Genomic DNA, 8744 nt, shown 5'->3' with positions numbered 1-8744 from the left:
CTATAATCAAAACACTTTCCCCAGCTTCGCTCGGTCAAATAAACCTTGCCCCCCCCCTTCCTCACTTATAATTTGCCTCCTAGACCTATGTGTAGGGATGTAACATAGGAATTTGAATGGCGGAAACTAAACTATTTATACGATTTTGTTGAATTATTTTCTTTGAAATTAGAGAAGCTGCTTGGACTGGTGAGGTGGAAGAAAGGAAAGCAAATGTATATATATTTATTTACGAACTTCGTTTTCAAATATCATAAGTACGTAATAGACGTTAATTTCCACAATATCATTTCAACAAATGTACCATTTTCAAAACAGTTGTGCATATAAACATAAAACTAGCAGAGTCTAGTAACGTATTATAATAAACAATATATTTGATTCACGTGTGTTGGAAAATGATTTTACATTGTTAACAGTGTTAGTGAATGGACTGCATAAATTACCGATAGCAGATACAAAATAGAAATATTCAAACCTTCAAAAAACTACTATTCAAGACAAATAACAGTGCAGATAAGATTATGAAAAAAAAAAAAAAAATGGCGTTCTCCCAAGAACGGTTGGTAGACGGCATCCATCTGCGTCCACTCTCAAATCTCATATTGACTGTTAGAGAAAAATGAAACTCATAACTAAACACTGATAGGTTTACAATGTTTGAAGGTTAATATCACACCATACAAAATTTTTAATAATTTTTGGTGCAGTTTCTGTAAAGGTTAGCGGTAAGTTTACGGATTTATAACGCTAAATATCGGGGTTCGATTCCCCTTTATAGATAGAGCAGATAGCTCAGTGTGACTTCGCGCTGAAACAAACGGTTATGGTTTCTGTATCTAGAACAAACAAAACTTAAGATAAACACGAAAAATTGTTTTTAGACATTCAAAATAAAAATCGTCAAGTGACAGAAGAATGCTTTAACCTATTTCTTTTTGGATTTACATATATTTTAAGTAAGATAAAATGAAATAAACCTGCACTATCTATGACTATCAAAATCAACAGGAGCTAAGCCTATCACCCTTCGTAGTAACTACTGTAATTTGTTTAGAGTAGAATATGAAATTCACCAAACTCGCCGACTAACTAGAAAAACTGGGAAACCCTAAAATGCCTGTGCACAATTAATGTAATATTCTTCTCCCGCTCCCGGTGGCTCAGCGGCAAGTCTGAGAACTTATAGTGCTAAAAAAAACGTGTTGTGATACTCGCGGTGGGCACAGCTAGGTAGTCCATTGTGTAGCTTTGTGCTTAGTAACAAACAGACAAACAAACAAACAGACAAACAAAATCTTCTTTTCTTCTTCAATTCTCCACTTACTGAAATAACTGAGGATCTTATTTTTTATCATACAACATCAAGATCAAATTTTCTAAAATTTTTACTCGAGAAACTAAAAAATAACAGCAAACTAACTATCTGAACTAGGCTATGCATACATACCTGTAAGTGTTGTGTATTGACTTACCCGTCTCTGGTAGTTCTTCACAAGAAATACCAGAGTACAGCCAAGGAATTATGTGCTGAATTGTCACGGAGAATTAGAGTAAAAAAACCGGGCTATCAATGACTCGGCAGTAAATTCGATGGCTTATAAAGCTAAAACCCGAGTTTCGATACCCGTGAAAACAAACAGATGGACACAAAACTGGTTGAAGCCCTCATTCAACTTTTGTCATCAAGGTCCCCCAGTGGCACAGTGGTATGTCTGCGGACTTACAACGTTAGAATCCGGGTTTCGATACCAGTAGTGGGCAGAGCAAAGATAGCCCATTGTGTAGGTTTGTGCTTAACTACAAACAAATTATCATCAAAATTAATTTATGAAATAAATATATTCAAAAATTCTTATTTCTACACAAAAAAAAAACAAAAAATTATGTATATATATATATCAATAAAATTCTTAAACATTACATATGTTATATATTAATGAAAAATTATGGATGGTACTTAAGAAATTAGCCCTAGACATGCTCTAGAAGACAAGAAAATCAAAAAATACAATCTTTAGAAAATTTAAATTGTGTTATTAAGAAGGAACTATTTGTTAAAGTTAATTCGCGAAGTATTCAGCAGAGAGAGTTTCGATGATGAATTATTTATTTTGTTTGTTTTTGTTTACGGCAAAGATACCGGAACACAACCGGCCGGCAGCTCTCATCGTCAACCCTTGTGCTGTTCTTTTACCAACGAATAATGGGATTGGTAGTCACATTATAACGAATCTTCTGCTGGAGGGACAAGCGTGTTCGGCGCTTGGTTTCGATACCACTATCAACAGATTGCGGATCGAGCCCCACGAACCACCAGGCCATGTCAGACCTAACAATGGCCCATATGTGTTGTGCTCACCGCGGGTATCGAACCCCGACTTCTAATATTATAAGCCCTGTATCTTACCGCTAAGCCACCGGGAGGTAATTTACTTGTAAGCTTTTTGTAACGCTAAAAATCGATTAGCTTTGCATTTAGCAACAAACAAACACATTTATTGCAATTTGATAAATTTTAAATCTACAGCTTCAAACCTATTCATAAGGACATCAGAGATTTGTATCTTATATTTATGACAAAGATAATAAGTCTATCTGAGGCGTCCATAATTTTGAACTTCTGACCAAAGGGAAGGTGGCCACTCAGCAGCGCCATATTACCTAGCCTCCACGCCAAGAATTTGATTGTCACACTTATAACGCAATCCCATCTTAAAGTCCGGTGGGGGGGGGATGTTTTGAGGCATCGTTCGGATTATAACCTGGCTCGCCAGTTCAGAAATACAGAGCTCTACCTTAAGGCAAACCCGCGCCCTTCACAATAGGAGTTTAGCAGATTCATACAAACACTTGAAACTTTTAAACTTAGTAAATAGTTGTAAGATGGAACTCCTGCTGACCATTTCAGTGAGATAAGACAGAAAACATAAAGCATTCGAAGAGAGTGAGCCGATAAAACACTCGAACAAAGCACTCAATAATATGCATATATTATACAGAGACATAGCTTCTAAGATGCCACGTGCACCGAAGTCATTATAATTCAGTATATAGTTTCATGCTATTCAGTTTCAAGCCATGAAGTGGCCACGTGCCCTTGCATTTCTTGTAGTAGTTCCAATCGTGTCAGAATAAAGTAGAGTTAATTCATTAATTCAAGTATTTAGATACAATAATTTTCTCCTTAAATGTTTCAAAACCCCTACCCCTGATTCCTACACCTCTAACGTTTCAGTTATGTGATCTGCGATCTTGATCTTTGACCTGACAATTAACCAGACTTCTCTGTGACAAACACCAAGTGTCACGATTAATCCACTCTTTTGAGGAGGGACACAAAACAGACATGCCAGTTGGGGCACGAATGGTAGGTGTTAATTTTTTCTTCTAATAGAATATCAAGAATTAACGTACGGTATTTAAAGTATGCCTGGCTCGACCTATACTTAACCAAATTCTGTTAACAGTCGTAATTTTAACTTTCTGAAACAGCCTAGAGTATTATTATTATTTTCGCAGCTAGAAGCATAATGTATTAAATATGAAGTTAAACGAAATCTTACGTTATTTATAAGTTATCAATACAATCACAATTTGGTTTCAGTAGCGTCTCTACAAAAGATGGCTTCTCCGCATCAAAAGAAATTGGGCCCCCTACACTTATTTCCTTATAAGTGAGCCCACCCCCACCCCCAGTGTCACAACGGTATTTCTGCGGACTTACAACGCTACAAACCGGGTTTCGATACCCATGGTGGGCAGAGCACAGGTAGCCCATTATGTATCTTTGTGCTTAACTAAAACCAAACATATCTGGCTAATATGGGCTCCTTTTTTGGTTCGAGCTCCCCCACAATTGCGGGGGCTGTGAAGGCATTATTTCACCACTGTGTGGTTTAGATAACTGTGTCACAACGGTATTTCTGCGGACTTACACCGTTAGAAACTGGGTTTCGATACCAATGGTGGGCAGAGCACAGGTAGCCCATTATGTATCTTTGTGCTTAACTAAAACCAAACATATCTGGCTAATATGGGCTCCTTTTTTGGCTCGAGCTCCCCCACAATTGCGGGGGCTGTGAAGGCATTATTTCACCACTGTGTGGTTTAGATAACTGATGCAATATTTGATAAGTATACCATTCACCTATTATGGAGCTCATAATTTTCAACTGAGTTTTATTGTACGTACAATAAAGATTCCTCTAATAAACATTCACCTATTATGGAGCTCATAATTTTCAACTGAGTTTTATTGTACGTACAATAAAGATTCCTCTAATAAACATTTTATTTAATGTTTATTTACCAGTTCAATAGTCTCATTATTTTATCTTAAAGATTATTCAGGTTACCGTTAGTTTTTGTTTTTACTGTAGTTTACCTATATTAAACTTTCTTTACTGAAGATGTTTGACTCTTTTTTTTTTCTATAATCCCTTTTAATATGTCCAATACGGACTTAGAAGCAAAGTAGCGTGAAAAATAGCGTTTCAGATATATCTTTTGTATCCCACAAGACACTGCCCAGGAGGCCTTTCGTACAATACCAGAACACCTTTCGGATGGACTTTGGCATTCATAAGTGCGTGTGAAAAGCTATTTATATGCAACTCAAGAAATGTCTCTTGGACAGATTTGTGCAGATAGAAGATAGATCTGAAATATTTTATACACATTTACACACTTGTGATTCGTAATCCTTAATGAACTAATTACGAAAAATGTGAGGGGGAAAATATTAGTAGTCAAGTGGAACTTTATTCACATTTGTTAGGCCTAAAAAAAGCCTCTTTGCTGGGCTAACTTACATGTTTTGCATCACTGCAATTCCAACAGACATGAACAAGCGCCACTTTTACACACTGTGAGTAATTGATCTTTACATTACCGACTGAGGAAGATGACAGATAAATAACAGAGGACGAGCGGAATAAGGCCCTTATACTTAGTGACTTGGTTTACAGAAGATATCATATTCATTAATGCAATGTTCGAGGGTCTTAAACGTTTCTGAACACCTCGAAATTGAGTTAGTAATGCAACATGGGAAAAAATACGCGAGGTAAGCTTTCATTAATAAATGAAAACACAGAAACGTAAAACTTAGATTACCGGAAAAAAGTTACATGTGACATAAGGATCTTTGAAATTGAAAACTTAATTGTATAATCAAATAAAAAGGCTTAAGTTTTTTCACCGACTTAATCAGAGGAGATACGGAGGACGAATACGTTATATTAAAACAATTTTGGAGCCTTTTCACTTGTTACAGTCCATGTCACTACGCCCGACCATACATACTCTTTCTGACGCCCGTGCATACTGATAATATCCTTGCAGTGTAGGCCCGCATGGCCAGGTGGTTAGGGCGCTCGACTCACAATCTGAGGGGCGCAGGTTCGAATTCCCGTCCCACTAAACATGCTCGCCCTTTCAGTCGTGGGGGCGTTATAATGTTACAGTCAATCCCACTATTCGTTGCTAAAAGAGTAGCCCAAGCGTTGGCGGTGGATGGTGAGGACTAGCTGCCATCCCTCTAGTCTTTCACTGCTAAATTAGGGACGGCTAGTGCAGATAATCCTCGTGTAGCTTTGCGCGAATTTCAAGCCAAACCTACAGCATAGTTTCTATTGCAAAAAGGACCATCGTAAAACACACTGCTACTCTTTTCATAATCCATCTAGTGTATGAAAATACCAGTTTCCCAGTACCTCTTTCAACAGTCTGATTGCACAGTGGTCCATATGTCTTCGTATGGTATAGCGCAAGTATTCGTTTCATTATCCAGCTGCTTGAGGTATGCCATGGTTGATCGGATATGTCGTGGAAGCACCTGGTGTCACTTTTTCCAGAAGAAAATCCTCTTTGATTACTTTGCGTTTTATTACCTGGGACATGTGGATGGCTATTGCCACTTAACTTTGTGTTCGTGGTTTCTTACCTGTTACAAGGCGCCGCACTTTTCTTACTTCAGCTAAGTTGCGACTTCTTGTAAGTCTCTTTTTTCGTGGTGTATGTGTCCTAAGTTGATCCACATTCCTTCTTTTCCAATTCCGTGAAGTTCAAAGGATATCGTCGTCTTGAAAATTCTAAATCTCAGATCTGTACGCATCTTTATGATATGATATGCGTTTAAAATGACTATTTCATGCCATTTCCAAAAGTAATCACTTTTTGGTATCATTACACTTCTGTTGGAACTCCAAGTAATGAAAAAATGTAGTTCGGATACAATCTGTTCCACCGCATTTCATTTCGGTTATGGTTGTCTACTTGCTGGTTTGCAAATTGAAAATCGTTTTAATAAAACATACTCATCTCTGTGTGTGTTTATTTTAGAGCAAAACCACACTGGGATATCTGCTGTGTCCACCACAGGGAATCGAACCCCAGATTTTAGCGTTATAATTTCGTAAACTTGCCGCCGTCCCACCGGAGGGACTCAATCCACTGTATTGTTTCGTTTTTGTATTTACCTTAAAGTTACTATATTAACAACAGATTAATTCTGATACTTAACTGATCTTTCTGAATTACACAACTGATTAAAACAGTTTATTAATAAGGATGAACATATTAATTTAAAAGTAACTTTACGACTAATACAACTTGGAGTTATTTTTATAAACATCTCCAGGAGGTTACAAATGGTTCTATAATTCATTCATAGATCAAAACTTTGAATTCTGTTTGCTGCCAAGTAGGAACGCTAGCACAAGTAGCATGTCTGAATCTCAACAAAGGCTATAAAGACAGCCTGAGACGAATCTCTTTACACATGACGGTTTTGGTACCAGAGGCTCAGACAGTCCGATATTCAAACATTTATATTGTAAATATAAACTAATCACTAAGAAACAAAATTGATTAATCAATTATATATTTTTAGTCACAATACGAACCGGCTTGAAATTAGACTCAAAATGCAAATACCTATACAAATCACACATTTTGGATATTGTATCTTGTTTTTGTATACTTCTGAGCTATTTTTCAAATTTAAGAAATCATCCAATGGGGTGGGCAGTATGAATTATACCACGTAACTGCTACACGAATCAACAAAATGATCCATAAATCAGAAAATCACTTAAGACTCTCAGACTTTTAGGTTTTGATAGTAAGTCTTCTGGTGGCTCAGCAGTAAGCTCTAGGCCTAATAAACACTAAAATTTAGGGTTTGATCTCCATTGGGGAGAAAGAGCAGACGGCCCATTGTACAGCTTTGCGCTAAGCCTAACAAATAAACTCGTAGCCATGTCGGAACTCCACGTTTTTTCCCACTACGACAGCTAACAGTATGAAAAATATCCAGCCCTCTGGTGGTAAGTTAGAGAAACTGTCACATTCTTTCACACATCTCATATCTTACTTAACTTAGAAAAACAAGAGATAAATACAATGATGGATTGACAGAGACAAAAACAGACAATTTAAACCAGAATCGCCACTATATACCATATAAAACTGAGTTACATTGTATCGTAAAATCTAGCAAAAAATAAAATTACATTTGCAACTATTACTCGATTACATTTAACTAATCTATATATATAGCGTAATAAATAAATATAAAAATGCGAAGGTGGTAAAATAAAGAAATTAGACTTTTGGAAATAAATCACCTTTAAAAAGAAAACCATGATAATATTTTATTTCCTTGGTGACGTTTCGAGTTTCGAGTAAACGCTCTTTTAGAAGACAGAAACAAGTGACCCCAGTGGCACAGCGGTATGTCTGCGGACTTACAACGCTAGAAACCGGGTTTCGATACCCGTGGTTGGCAGAGCACAGAGAGCCCATTGTGTAGCTTTGTGTTTAATAACAAACAACAACAGAAACAAGTCTGTCCCACTATGGCAGTGGTTTCCAAAATTGTTTCACTGCCAACACCTTAAGCCACTTCCCTTGATTTGCGAGACACCCCCTGCTGCCACATGCAAAATTTATTTTGTATAATTTTTTTTTTAATGGTCTTAATTATTCTTCATTTCGTGAAACTCTCGCGACACACGGTTTGGAAACCACTGCTATAAGGCCTAGCGGTTAGGGTACTGAACTCGCAATCTGCGGATCGCAGTTCCGAATCTCGTCACCTAACATGCATAGCCTTTCACCCGTGGAGGCGTAATATTGTAACGGTCAATCTCCTACTCGTTGACAAAAGAGGAGCTCAAGAGTTGATGGCGGGTGATTTTGGCTAACTGCCTTCCCTACTTTCACTCTTTCACTGCGAAATTAAGGACGGCTAGCGCAGATAGCTCTCGAGTAGCTTTGTGTGTAATTGAAGAGGCAAACAAACAGGTTCAATAAGATACACATAAATATAATTGTGTGTGTTAGTAATAAACATACAAAATAAGAACCTAAGATCGTCACGTGGGCGAAAGTCATCAGAAGCTACAAAAGAACGAATTGAAAAATATGAATTTTAATCCAAATACGAATCAAAACAAAACGTACCGTTAAACGTATACTTCAAACTTGACGACGTAAATCCTTGAGAAATTCCACAATCACCTGAACCTAACCTTCTATTAATTTCAGTTTAGTTCGTCTGTTATTTGAATGTTTGTATGCAGTTACACGCCACTTATGACTTATCGTTTTTGAATGTTTGTATGCAGTTACACGCCACTTATGACTTATCGTTTTTGAACGTTTGTATGCAGTTACACCCCACTTATGACTTATCGTTTTTGAACGTTTGTATGCAGTTACACACCACTTATGACTTA

The 8744-nt window shown here is 37.1% G+C and overlaps 1 long non-coding RNA gene across 1 annotated transcript in view; it reads left to right on the top strand.

Annotated features, from left to right (window-relative positions):
• LOC111086802 overlaps positions 1–8744 on the top strand; it is a 23375-nt gene that overhangs the window by 10649 nt on the left and 3982 nt on the right. Inside the window, exon 2 of the long non-coding RNA XR_002611515.1 lies at positions 3239–3370. This is a non-coding gene — a long non-coding RNA (uncharacterized LOC111086802). The remainder of the gene's footprint in view (positions 1–3238; positions 3371–8744) is intronic.

Source organism: Limulus polyphemus, unplaced genomic scaffold (genome assembly GCF_000517525.1).
Source record: "Limulus polyphemus unplaced genomic scaffold, Limulus_polyphemus-2.1.2 Scaffold1442, whole genome shotgun sequence".
Taxonomy (NCBI): Eukaryota; Metazoa; Arthropoda; class Merostomata; order Xiphosura; family Limulidae; genus Limulus; species Limulus polyphemus.
This window is presented reverse-complemented; position numbering and strand designations above follow the sequence as displayed.